This window comes from Eutrigla gurnardus (genome assembly GCF_963514095.1).
Source record: "Eutrigla gurnardus genome assembly, chromosome: 10".
Taxonomy (NCBI): domain Eukaryota; kingdom Metazoa; phylum Chordata; class Actinopteri; order Perciformes; family Triglidae; genus Eutrigla; species Eutrigla gurnardus.
In genome coordinates, this window is record NC_139924.1 from 15,758,549 (window position 1) to 15,773,280 (window position 14,732).

Here is a 14,732-nt window from a genome sequence, read left to right on the forward strand (position 1 = left end):
CATTAGAAAACAGAAAGTCTTACAATAATGACTTAAGATATTTCCCCCCCGTGTGTGGCGTTTTAAATAAGCCCCAGCAAACCATAACAAAAATGGAAGGGGAACCGAGAGTGGAGGTAGCTTCAAGCACAAGCGAAGTTGCTGTGCATCATATACATGTCGATGCATACAATGGTGGCCTTGCACGAGCAACTACCAGCTTTATATCTTCTTCGGATTAACATCCTGATCTTGATAAATCCTCCCCCGGTGTCACATCGCGCACATATTACGTCTTCACCACGTCACGACTTTTCTGCCTCGGTGGCTCGGAGCGTTTACAAAGAAAGCCTCATCGCTAGGGTTGGGCATCGAGTTTGGAACCGGATCCTAACCTCCGGTTCCGGAACCGTTAAGAAGCTGTTGGAATTGCGATCCTTTTTTCGGTTCTTAAACGTCCGCACTAGTTTGTTTGTATTACTCCACCCGGCGTGCGGAGACTCCGCGATAGAACGATCAGTAACGAGTAGTCTAACGCGCTACTATTGCCAAACCAGTAGTCAGATTAAAGTTACTTATCCAAATACACGGTGCGTTACTATTTTTGTCAGTAAAAAAAAAGATCTGCTTTCTTCGTGCGTCTCGGGGCGGTGACGTATGTTAGCCGACACCTTCACGGACGGTCGCGTGTAGTCAGCTTTACCGGCAGAAACGTAAACAATGGAGGGGGAGAGATACACTTTTTCCAGCTGGAAATACAAGCATTATTTCGACTTCATCTCAGCAAAAGATGGCAACATAAAGGTTCGTTGTACACTCTGTGTTAACAACAAAGTGTTGTCTACTTTCACGAATACAACGTCAAACTTGAAAAAACATTTAGAGTCACAGCATGGCACAACCACATTAAAAGAGCAGGTCCCGTCCGGTGACGGTGAAAAGGCGCAGCGTGTGAATAAACGAGACGAGTTCTCGATTTCACGGAGCTCCTGCTAACTCAGTCTGTGCTGAAAATGCGAGCGGAGTCTCTCTTGAGTGTTTAGTGGAGAAATGTCTTGCTGCTTGCTGGCCCCACCCCCTCCCTTCGTCATCACGCCGCTCATACTTGAGGACTGTGTTCATCCTTTGTTCCATAAAAAACACTCCTTGCTGCTCTAATGCTGGTTCAATATTCATAAAATGTTCATTCATGATGTTACTGCCATTACAATATGCAAACAATTATTTAAGTTAAGTGAAGTCAAGAGTACTACTTTTCAAAGTAACTGTGGCAACACTGGACCTGTTGACCTGCACCTCAAAGAATCGGAATCGAGAATCGTTTAGAACAGGAATCGAAACAGAGGATCGGAATCGGGATCGGAATCGGTAAAATCCAAACGATGCCCAACCCTACTCATCGCCATCGTCTTGCCTCCGTTGCCGTCTCAGAGGTGTAACATTCTGTCACGCCTTTCCACCTCGGTGAGCGTTTACACTGACGACGGGGGCGTAAAAAAGCCATGATACTCCCGCAACGAAAAGAGTTTAACCATGAAGTTAAGAGATTATATGAAGTGCTGGCCTGTCATCTTTTCTACCGGTAATATATTATTCACAAAAATCAAAACTGTGCAGGGTACAGACAGGGGTTATTAGCAGGGAAGCTGAAATTAATTAGCTCAATAATTTACCTCAGACTGCGAGAGTAGCAGAACCAGTCTCCTGAGAGGTGATCCCTTGCAAGCTGCTTATAGCGTATTAAAAAAGGTCATGTTAAAGTCCGCCATGGGTATGATATAGTAATTGGTAGGTACATGCATACAGTATGCATGGGAAATGCGGTGCATTTCTCTGCACGTAGAAAGTGCTATGCTTATTATTATATGGAAACAGCTTCATATGTATGCATTCATAAACCCATCTGCTGATGCAAAAAACATACAGAATGTGGATGCAAAGAAGAAGATAATAAGCAGGAGTCATTGCCAGGCCAGCGGAGCATACGGTGGTGTTTGACCTTGGTGAGGGCCCTGAGTGAGTTCATGCATGTCTAGTTGAGGCCTCCACATCACACTGATGTGTCACACCCTTGAGGAAAGTGATATAGTAACATGGTAATGGGAGGGTTGTGGAGGACATATTAGACACAAACAGTAGATCTATTACAGAGAAAAACATACAGTGAAGGCATACGTCTTATTTATGTGACTAACCCCCACCCCACCCCTCAAAAAAGTAAGAATTAATGTGAAACATGCGAGATGTTTTTACAGAAACAAAAAAGGATTTGTGGACTTTCCTGGATGCTGGTTCAGTGCTCTGCAACCATTCTGACTTGTCCTTGGGCCTTGTAGGACCCCTCTTAACCTCGCTGGCGGTGTTCTCTGTGGGGCTGCAGTTTCACAGGCTTTTTCACAGCAAGCCCTGCTGGTCTCAGTGGAGCCAAAAGTCAGCCAACCCAATAAAGTTTTATAATATAGACTCATACACACTAGCGTGCACAGCAGGGGGCACGAGTTTAGTCCTGCTGTTTCTGTCCTTTTGTATTGAAACACGGAGTGCTTTTGCTAAAAGTGACAACACATGAGATAAATGCTGTCCAAAGGACAATTACAAACCATTAAAGCAGGCTGGATATGGCACACTATTTATGTCCTATACTACTACTATACTACAGCAAGTTTCTCATCAAATTATTGCAATATTAAATTACTATCTTGTAAAGAAGCAAATTCGTCACTTTAGAAGAAATAGAATTAGTCATCCTACCCACAAAACTGATAGCGCCTTCAGTACAAAAAAGTCAAACTCTCAGAGCAAAACTGTGACGTTCTTCATCTCTTTCGGCACTTAAACCATCCTGCTGTGCATTAAAGTGCTTTGTAACGTCTCATTAGAGCACCTCACCAGTTAAGAGTCCTTGGCCAATACATCTAAGACTACACTAAGTACTCATAAATAGAGGGCTGGGTATCGTTAATGGTTCTTTAAAATTGAATTTCCGGGGTGTCTGATTAAATGGTTTCGGAGATTTCCATAACATCTTACATCTCGTTAGCACAACTTGCCTGTGGCTTTGCTTTTGTCCAGCTCTACTCTGACCTCACACTTTTTAAATCCAAAATGCTGCCAGACATCTGCCTTCGGGCCTGACGGTGCTTTCACTGGAGAAAATTCTGTCATGTTTTGGTTCACCCATATCTCATCTGTACAGGAAATGGCATATATTAAAAGATCAATCTAAACTTCTAAATCCAGCCCTAAATAAATATAATAGAGTTATACCAGTTTGTCCATGACCTGGATTAAAAAGGAGCAGGTCAGATGTTGGAAAAACAAAGCAATAACAGCCAAAACATGGACCTGTTGGAGCACAACCATAAGAGACAGCCCAAACATTGATTACTGTGTCTAAGACATCTTGACTCTGGAAATCTTGAGCGTATTCTAGTCCTGCTCAATGTGTTAAGTGTCCTGAGATGACTTCTGTTGTGATATGACACGATAAATTAAATTGAATTGAATTGAGTGTATCCAAGAGCATGTAAAGCCGTGACATTGGGATGATGCCAAGACCAGAAAAGTGTAAAGAGGTGCCAGAAAACAATAAACAGATATTCTAGACAACTAAAAGGTACAACAGGATTTCTCCACAGAGTACGAAAGGCACTCAAGTGTCACTTCAACAAAAAGAACAAGATCGGAACATCGATACACACACACCCAATCATCAGATATCCAGCTGGCCAAGGGACCAAATGCAAGCTGTTGCTATCAAGAGTGTGAATCTCCTCACAATGCAAGGAGGATTTCATCAAAAATCCAGCAACCAGAGGCTCTATGCCAGCCAGGGAGAGGGAGGAGGGATTGGAGACTGATTCAATGTTGCTGTGCTTTCATGTATTTCCATCATGATTCTGAAAAGCTCAGGTCTATTGGAGATAATTTGTTTGGATTTTCACACCTTCTGCCAACTGCATGAACTACCAAACTATCACTCAAAACATATTCAATATTATGCAAATGTAATTGGGTTTTAAAGATATTTAAATATGTTAGGTCAAGAAGGTTTTTCCCCAAAAAATGTTTTTTGTGGAACTTGCTTTATGCGGTGTACAGTTAGGCTACAGCAACAAAAGGATGACATTCATTTCACACTCTGGAAGACATCTTTGTTTCTATAAATAAATAAGCACATACATCAATTCTTCATCATGTGTTTTTCTTTCTGCAACACCAGGTAAGATTCACAATATGCATCTCAATTACAAAATAAAGATGCAACTTTGAGAGTTTCCCCATCCACCTTATTGTTGTTTCTATTCTGTTATATTCAATATAAGGGGAGTGGACCTTTAAAAAAAAAAAAGAATAATCAAAACCTAGCAAGAAACTCCCCAGAAGCCAAAGGGATATCCTTAAATGGCTTGTTTTCAAACCACGAACAACAACCTCCACAGGGTTGCATCTCTCTCTCCCTTATTAGTGTCATCTATTCCTAAAGCAAAACCACACGTAATACAGCAAGTAGAAGCAAGAGGCCTCGCAGAAACAACTGACAACAAAGTCCAACTTGTGTTGTCAAAAGCAATTTTCTCAGTAGACATTGTCAAGGGAATGACCTCTGCTGTTAAAAGCAGCAGGCACAATTTGTTCATCTTTCACTAAATATTATTTTTGTCTATGAATGTGAATAGTGTGTGTGTGCATGTGTGTGCGCACAATCCATGTTCTATATTATACAAATATTATGGTAAAAAGATGACCATCGACATGGGTGTGATCCCTAAGGTTGGTAATGAGTGTGGCAGCAGTGTACCTTTATAAAATAGGAGCTAGGAGGCAATTATGATAATATGGTACATTAGGAAGCGTTACATAAACCTCCCCAGAACAAACGTGACCACTTGTCCTGTGTTGAGTTAGCCATGAAGCCAAATATTACAGGACCATAATTATGCAAAAAGGGCTGAGTGCAACATGACACTCAAGGTTACATTTGTATAAAGCCAATAAAAAGCAGGCTACCCATTAACAAAAATAGAGACCTGCTTGAAATGCTGTTTGAAATTGATGCACCGACCCAAAGCTAATAACAGCCTTCTCAAACAACACTACTCATAATTCAACAAGTCAACAGCACAGACAAACAAACAAAGACCAAACGGGATTAGCCAAAGCAAAACATGTGAACACCAGCTAGCTAGCAAGCAGCAGGGGAAAGCGGAAATGAGTAGCCAAGCAATTAGCATCCTGCTGCCTCGTGCTAATGTGACGTACACAAACAGACTACTAGCGGTTACTTACGCTGGGTGATTCAATCCCTTGAGGAGAAAAGGTAACCAATGTCCCAAACTGCCAACAGAAACCTCCCAGCAGGTATTTATTCCACATACTTCTCTGGTGTGGGATACAGGTGAGCTCGACGTCACGTATATCAACGTCACGTCATGTGGGACTGAGTCAGCAATTAACAGGGTCCGCCTCACGCTTTTTGATTATTGTCAATGTTAATGAATAAATATATATATATATATATATATTTATTCATATATATATATATAAAATAATAATAATAATTAAAAAATATATACGGTATATATATATTATTATTATTATTTTTATTTTTTATTTTTTATATTTAATGCACATTCAAGCACTGATTTCAGGCTTCTGGAGAAGTGTGGGTTCCTTTCCGTACCTTGCCCAACAACACTTTGACATGCGGCAAATTGGCACAGAATCAGGGCAGTGCAGTATTGGTCCCCGAACCTCTCCACCTTCTTAAAACTGAAGCGCTGTTAGATACCTACATCAACGTATTGCCTTGAATAACTTCCTCACATGAAGTTACCAGACTCTTGTGGAGTTTGACAAAAGGTCGGGTACCTGGGGGGCCGTGGAACTCAGAAACCGTTATCAGCTGTGATTGGTGGTAGTAAGAGTCAACGGGAGAGGGGGGTGATGATGGAGGGTGGCCAGGGTGAGAGAGAGCAAGCTCGTTAAGAGATGAGTAATCTGTTTACAAGGATTGCTGGATTGCATTAACCCTTCAGCTGAGATCCCCCTTCTCTTGCCTTCTCTCTCTCTCTCTCTCTCTCTCTCTCTCTCTCTCTCTCACCAAGTGGATGACTGGCCTGTCAGAAGGCTAACAGCACTGCTCAGCTGGAAAATGAAAGTTTTTTTACGTGGTGTGATTGCTATCCAGCCAGTGAGGCATCGGGCTCTTACAACATCCCCAACAGGCAGAATCCTTCAGAAAGTGCGAAACCCACCGATATCTTTGTTGTATGGTGAAATACATGTGTATCATACATGTGTGCAATATGAAAGCCAAGTGCCAGAAACAGTCAACATTACAGAAGAGACAATTGTTGAATCAGTGCATCAGATGTTTAAAAATGTTAATTTGTGTACTGATTCATGATGCAAGAGCAATTTGAGTTCATCTCTTTTTCTGCGCCACATAATGCATCAAGCACTAACCTTTGAGTTCGCCACTATTGAATGGGCCGCCATGAAATGTGGCACATCGGTGTGCCCCTCGGGTTAAATTGTAATAACTTTTATCGAGCTCTGGCTTGCTCACACAACAGGAGCATGCATGTGTGTGTGTTTATTTAGCCTGTCAAAAACTTGTAAGACACTGGGGATAAGGTGAAGTTAGGTAACAGATTAAACATCTGCCAAATATGACAAGTGAGTTGTAGAGAGAGAGAGAGACAAATCCGACTTGTCAGGAAAATGTCCTGCAGCTGGCTCTGTGCCTTGTGTTTGTTTGTGTGGGCTTAACGTGACAGTGTTTGCGTGTGACAGTGACACGGCCTCGCTTTTGTATCGCCTCATCACAAATGGCATCGACATGAAGGGTGTTGTTCATCAACGTGTTCGTCTTAAGTGAACTTGTACGTTCTCGTTTTTTCTTCTCCACGGATTCCGTGTATCAAAAACCCACCACAGCAACACCTTTCCATTCATGAAGTTTTATGAATAATAACCTTATGCTCTGATGTAAAAGTACCTTCATGCTCTCGGCTTTTTTCAGCACACCACCTCCTTATCACTAAGCCGGACAGTTTTTTTCATTATAAGATAGCGGGCGGCTGTACGTGTTTTCTCTCTGGTCTATCGTAGAGGATGAGTGATTGAGCTTTGACACCAAGACACCGAAGACTGCAGGCGAATCGGGTGCTTTAGAGTCGGACTTCTTCCAGATAGTACGACTGAGCTCAAGTGAATGCTTTTTTTTCAGCAGCGTGGAGACAGACAAAGCGGGAGAGGGAGGATGGGAGTGATTTCTGGAGCTTGTGCCTCACTCATCGGCACTTCAAATTTCTTTCCCTTATCACGGACCACGCAGGGCATAAAACATAAACCCGGCTTTGGTAGCAAAAGCACTGAGCATTGGAAATAAACAGAGGGGTGTTTTCAAAGTGCATGCAAGGGCAGCAACAGCCTGAGGACACGGTGAATAAAACTACTTAAAAGTTCATTTGCATTTACATTTGCACATTGAAGTCAAGTCATCGGTGTATTTTCACATTACGTAATATTTAAACCCCTAATATTTAAGATCCTCCCTTATCTGATTTTGCATACTCTGCCTTTTCATTTCCATTTTTATCACTGTTTAGTAATGTTCTAACATACCTTTAATGATGTATTATTCATTGCATTGATTTATTACATTACTTTGAATATGTCAGGGAAAGGGTCATGCAGGGAAGGTTGAGGGTGAATGTTGTTTTGTTTTTTTAAAAAGCAATCATGATCGCATGAGACAAGCGAGTCACCAAAAACACATTTGAAATTCAGCTGGAAAGCAGCCTGGCCATATTGTAACGTATCAAAAATCCCATAATCCGGGTTTACACTATCGCCTCTTCACCAGCTTTGCCTCCTGATTCAAATGATCTTCGTGTTTTGAAAGCGTGCGGCGTCAGGGTGACCTTGAGTGGTGCAGCGCTGTGCGTTCTCCGGTTCGCTAAAAGCACGAGCTGACTGAGGGAGATACAGCACAGCCCTCGCCGAGCCGCTGCCAGATAAGATAGGTGATAACACACATGGATGCGGTGATCCCAAATCCCACTCACTGGACATGCTGAGCTCCTATGATGATGTAGTGGATCTCTCATCGCCGCTGAACTTCATTATGTGGTAAATCTAGTCATTGATATGTATCGTTGTTGCTACAGAGCTCCTCATCAGTGATCTCTTCCATCTGTAAACACATATGTTACTTAAAATTGAATCCTTTTCACAGTAAAAGGTTTTATATAGTGGTCTTCTTATCCTGTGTTCTGCCATCCACCGAGGACACGGGCATCAGAGAGCTGCTCGCACCCTGGTGGCCGCACTGATGCTCCTGTTTCCGTCAAACAACGCCAACGCCGTTCGATCACAGGTCGATCGATCACAGGCCGATCGGCCTGCTTTGGCCTTGCTGTTTGCTCCTGTGGAGGGTAGGGAAGGAAATGTCAGAGCACTGATGGGGAATTGAGAAAGGTCAGAAGGAGGGAACAGAAGGACTCTAATATTATTAAATACATAGCGTGAGACTGCGGAGTGGAAATAACTCTCATGAAGAGTGCGATCACATCATCTCTAACTGAAAAGAAAATGAATAAGTGTCACACTGTTTCACTCGTGTCATTGCAGGTTTAAATTAGGGATACTGTCATGTCATCCCTCCCACTTTCAATACTCCCTTCGCAAAAATATGCATGTATACATTAAATATGGACGTGACAGCCTTACTGGAGCAGATAAGGCCAGGTTGCATCACATGCAAGACATCTGCTGCTAAAAAAAAACCTGTAGTGGCTGGAGAGTTCACCTACACTTGACCCTGTGGAGGCTGCCAGAGGTGAAGGAACCTTCCCTGTTTGATGGGTGATCTATTGTTGCCCTTACACCTTAAATTGTCCATATATACATATATTTTATTCATGATAAAAGTCAATTAGGTTGGTGCACTACCTATAGTTTAATGTCACTGTCTTCACCTGCTTATTTATTAATGTGTTGAGCAAGCTGTGACACTGGGAGACGAGTCCAAGGACAACGTCTCATTAAATAATCATATGTAATGCTCAAGAGACTGCAAGTCCTCAAGGAGACCTGCAGTTTAAGGACAAAATGTGTGGGTCATTATATAGGGACTTAATCTATGCATGTTTCTAATTCACACTTCATCCATAGAGGCTGGAATATGGATGCAGATAACTCTGTACATGTGGTTTTGGGTAATAGCCGATATTTTAACATATGCACATGTGCAAACGCACAAACACATCGGACAGCTCGTCCCTCGTTGCCACCTTCGGATCTGCCTCTTCAAGAAACAGAGCTGTGGTGGGATGTGACAAGTTGACAGGCGGGTCGAGAACCCAGAGGAGGGGCCGGTCCAGGCAAATAAAACAAATGTCCTTGTATTAAGGATAAAGACAACTGACAAGGTGTCTGGTTACAGACCAGCAGCGTGCCCTTTCTGGTGACGGTTTATGGAAACAAGTTCTCTATTAGCAACTTGTTTCCCTCCGTTGAGGAATAGAAATTCACAAGCAATTAAATCAATTAAATGGCAAGGTCATTTTTACTTGTAGCATAGAATTAAGTGTTGTGATGTAATAAAAAAAACTTCCCGAGCAAACACTGAAGACAAAATATCACAAATCCTGAAGTCAGAGGTTGATGAAGTGATCTTGTTGGCTGGAGGCTGGTATTAACTGTTCGGAGACGTTTGAAGGGATCCATCATGCTGAGAATAAGAGAGGAAGCGGATTCAAGTGGTCAGAAGGCTGGACTCTGAAGGGTAACTGAAGAACTGATGTGATTTTAGTTGGATGTTAATAACGAAGGACTAATTATGCTTTGTTAAGAAAGAGTAAAAATGGAACTTAACATGCAGGGCAACTTCTGCAAACACTTGCGATGCAGTTTTAAAGTTTAATAGAGACGTAGCTAAAATGATAAAACTAAATCAATACGTCGCACTGTAAGAAAAATATGAAAGTAATCTATTTCATCGCCATAATTTGTTTTCCTACATTTACTAAAATTACCCCATATTGGTCATTAAACACCATTAAAATGACTTATCGTATAACGTGTAGTACCATGAACAGTAGGGTGTATCTCATTATATCATCAGTAATAATAACAATATTAATAATTTACTATAGTTATAATATAGTATATGGACTGAAACAACAGACGTGTAACACTGACCAGCAGCAAAAAACACACCAACAACAAAAAACTCACTTGCAGTGTGATTAATTGTGTCAGATGTCACAGGCTGAAGTGTGATCAGTGGTGATGGACTTCACTGTGGCTGGGGACCTTGTCCACGCCGATCTAGTGTCCCTCCGTCACCAGCTGCATTCTCCAATACCAAGTGCGGTTTCTTCCAGACCACAGACGTCCCTCTGTCAGGCCGCAGACTTGTTCTGCTCAGTGTTGATTATTGAGAGAACCAACATGCGTTGCTCATTCTAGAAGAAGGTTTATGCAATAAGCTGACCATAATAGGGAAAACAGGCTTATAAACGCCCTCACTGGTATAACTTAACATGCTGATACACAAGTCAGACAAAACAGCAGCTGCACAGACAGATGTGTCATGGCTGTCCATACGAAAAGGTAAGAATTCCCTCAGCTGATTAAGTGACCTCACCGTGAGGGTTTTACAAATCATAAATACATGATACATTTGTTCATTTAAGTTCATTTCGCTACTTTTTTCTACTCAATTACATATTTCAATGCAGTACTTTCACTTGTAATGTTTTTGCACTGTAATATTGCTACTTTTACACAAAGTGAGACTATTATGTCACTCTTGATTTTTTTTTAAATAACACATTCTCCCTCCAACAAATTAAAATATTGAGAAGCAATTAAAACAAAAAGAATTGCTTGATGCTGTCGGTCAACATTTCCCACCCACACCATATTACAGCAACGTGATGTAACATCGTGTAACCAGCAGATGTCAGATTTTATATTGCATTTAGACTGACAGGAGCGGGAGACCTGGGGTTGTTTCCTATTTCAGTAGCAGAGACAGAGTGACCTGTGACCTTTTCAGTCCCTATGTAGTGAACAGGGGGAGACAAGGTGATTATCTTCAATGGCAGACGATAAGCAACGGAATTACATCTGACAGCACAGCAGCGCTCAACCGTTTGTTCTGACAGGAGACATCCCGTAACTGATTACAGAGGAGTGGTACGCATTTACTTGTACTCACTCTGGACTCACCCTCAACCAGACAGCTGCAAAATGGATGACGCTCCCCACACTTACCGTAATCTGACAAATCACCTGAGGTTTTAGGGGTTTTTTTGCGGCGCCAAAGCCTCTCGGGACGTCAGGAGACAGTGAAACAATCTGTCACCGTGAATGAAGACAGTCACATAGAGGCTGCATCAGTGTCACTCAATCCTGCTGCTCATATAATTCAAAAATCAGTGACACTATTGAGAACCATGATGGGGGAATCTTCAACTAAATCCAGTGTATTGGCAATCCTGTTATTTGCTCAAGCGGATCCAATTATTGAGATGTGACTTTAATCGCTGCTAATTTCTCAGCTGCAGTCACTGTTCAGGGGACGACTCTGAGATCATGGCGCCATCAGGTTTCTGAGATTCCAGGATAAGGAGAAATGCAGATGAGGATGAGGAGGCAACAGGCAGAGAAGAAGTAGATAAGTGGAGGAGCTGATCAGATAACACCAAAGCAAATCCACAAAGTAATAAGTAGAGACTCGACATAATGAGAAAAAAACATGGGAGAACACACTGACTAAGCCTTGTTCAGACTAGCAGCCAAAATCCATTCTTTGGCATAACCAGATTGATTTAAAAAAAAGTCTGATCAGGAGAAAAACAGATGCATTTTTTGCAAATTGGATCACATCAGATTTCTACAGATGCTTTAGTCTGGATGCTCTGGATACGAGTAGATGGAGCTGAGTGATACGACTGCAGTACAGAACACCACAGTGTATTTTACACAGCGGCTTAACGGTGCAGTGTTTGGAGGGAGCTTCATTTCTCATGCTTCTGCAATTTACCTGCCATAGGGAGCCTTACTTCCTGGTTAGCCTCTGTTCCGCCACAGTAGCTTAGCTTACATATTGCTTTAAACATTTTAAAAAGCCATAGTTTGTTTTTGAAAAACAAAAGATGTGTGTCACACAGTGCTTAATATATCTACTGTACGCGTTAAATACGTCGATCCCATCACAAAATCAATTTCCTATTTCGGATTATGAATCCCTTTCACACAAACGCAGACACACAGTCAGATGAAACGATAACACGGTGATGTGAGATCGGTCCTGTTTCTATAAGATGTGCTATAAGAGCCACACTGCTTCTTATATCTCACTCACAACCTGCAGAGCTTTGGGGCTCTAGGATGAAACCAGCTGAGCATCACAGGCAGCTCACGACTTCAGAAAGCAGAGCAAAATGTGGCGGCCGAAATGCTCCTTCAGTTGAGTCAAAACGCTCATGGTTGCCAAGCAGAAAATAAATACATTTCCAACTTGACAGCAAGGCCTCCGAACTGACATGTACAGTATATGAAGGGTGTTTCTGTTGGCTGGATTTCTGGATTAAAAACAGGATAATTAGTGGTTTCGTGATCCGTTGCAATGATCTCGTGTTCAAAGGCTCTGACATGTGAAGGGAAGCAAATGTGAAGAGTCACCCATCCAGAAGTCATGACATTTTGATAAGGAAAGGCTGTGGTGGCTGAGAAGAGACTGAATCATCTCCAACATCCTCCTGGCACCTCGGATGTTTAGATTACCTTCCCGTTCACACAGGTCATGCTTTTTCCCACCTCAGTAATCTCATTTAAATTCCCCACTTTCAGGAAGCACAAAAAGCTCACGTTGTCATAAGGCCAAGGGGGGAAACTGGGAAATGTAACCTTTGTAATCCAATTTCCCAGTTTGTATTACACTCATATAAATACAGATATTTCTTCAAAGTATAGATTCTGTAGCCGATAATACAATAATAAATTCAAATTTGGTAAATGCTGGTGTTCAATCATAATCAGCACTTGATTGAAGTCAGCTCCTCCTCAAACAGCGCTCTGCTTTTTAAACGTTGAGCTGTGGCGACACCAAGTGGACAAACAAGGTAACAGCAGCCACAGGAAGCCCAGGTTTGAGTTCCAATAAAAAAAAAAAAGTTTTCCTTTTCCTTTTCAGTCATCTATCTATTTGTGTCTGTGACCTCATTCTCAACCGATGAGACAGTCGGGTCACTTGTTTATTTTCTGAGCTGTTGTTTTGGCCCCGGCCAGCAGGATGTGAGAGAGCCGGATGACCGGCCTCTTCCCTCAACATCTGGGTGCAAGATGCCTGACCAGATGAGCCGTGTCTGTCTTCACTCCTGTCACATATCCATCCTTTTTTTTCCCTTTTTCTCCTCCACATGCATTCCTTTCTGCTTCCCCTGCACGTTGCCTTGCTGTTCCTTCGCTACTCCCTCACTTCTTTGGCATTGAACCTTAAAATCAGGTTTCGGCCCCACAGTGAGGCAGAAGGCAATAGCTGTGGGATAAATTACATAAACTCTAAGGATACTTGAAGCTGCTACAGCTTAATAGTACGAGAAAGACTTTTAGCCTGTAAAACCTGTAAATATTACACTTTTGCTTGGATTAGATAAACTCAATACCACATGTTGAGATATAGTGAGTTTAAGAGGTGCTGCTAGGTTGATACCACTTTTGCTTACAGTTTTAATAGATAAAAATGTTGTCAGCTTATCCAAACACATCTAAACAGTGTGTTACTTCTTAATATTTTCTTTGCATAAAGCATATAAGGTTTGCTCTATGCACACTATGACTTGTATTAAAGCAGTAAACAGTAGGATGCTGCAGACAGACACAGCTCTGTTTTTAGCTTGTTGTCCTCTCAAGACTCTTATCCCTTGTTCCTGACAAACCGGCTCCTCCTGGATCTCAGTCCAGACATTTCCTGTCCCCCAGGGACTCAGGGCATCATCTCATCTGTCAGTATATTACACTCGTGACGTGCGGCGAATCCTCAGGGCTTTGGTTAACAGTGAATCTGGAGCAGTTTGCCCCCCCCCGTCCCCCTCCTTTCTCTTCATTCCAGTCCCCCGTTTCATTATGACAGGAATCCTAAATCATACGAAAGCTTTAGGGGGGATCGGGACATGATCAGAGGAAATGGCTTGTATTTCAGGAAGAAATATTCTAACCGAGGATGTCCTCGGTATCATTCATCCTCATGTCTGGAAGATGTATTACCTTCAGGAGATTTTGAACACGTTTTCATTTTGTATTATTGTAACACTTCATATTACATGTCTTTATTATCCTTAACGTGTCCCAATAGTTTCCTCCAAAGTTTTCTTTCACTGTTTACTAATAACAGGGAAAATAATGTGAACTGTGTCCAAGGTCAAACATACAATTCAACAAATAATGTTTTCAATAATCAATCAATAACGAATGCATATTTTCTTGGGTTTAAATGGAGCAAGTCTATTTGTCCATTTTGTCTTTTTCTTTCAAGTAACAACAATATGCTTTTGTCATCTTTCAGCAACTAGAAAGTGCTCAAGCCAAACTAATTGAAAGACTGAAAATATGTGCTTTGTGTGCACAAAATAACAAATAATGCCTGTACTGCATTAGCAGTGGTTACAACAATCACTGCTGTTTTTTTTGTCTTATTTTAAAACCACTGCTGTGTCCGTCTGGCCTGAATT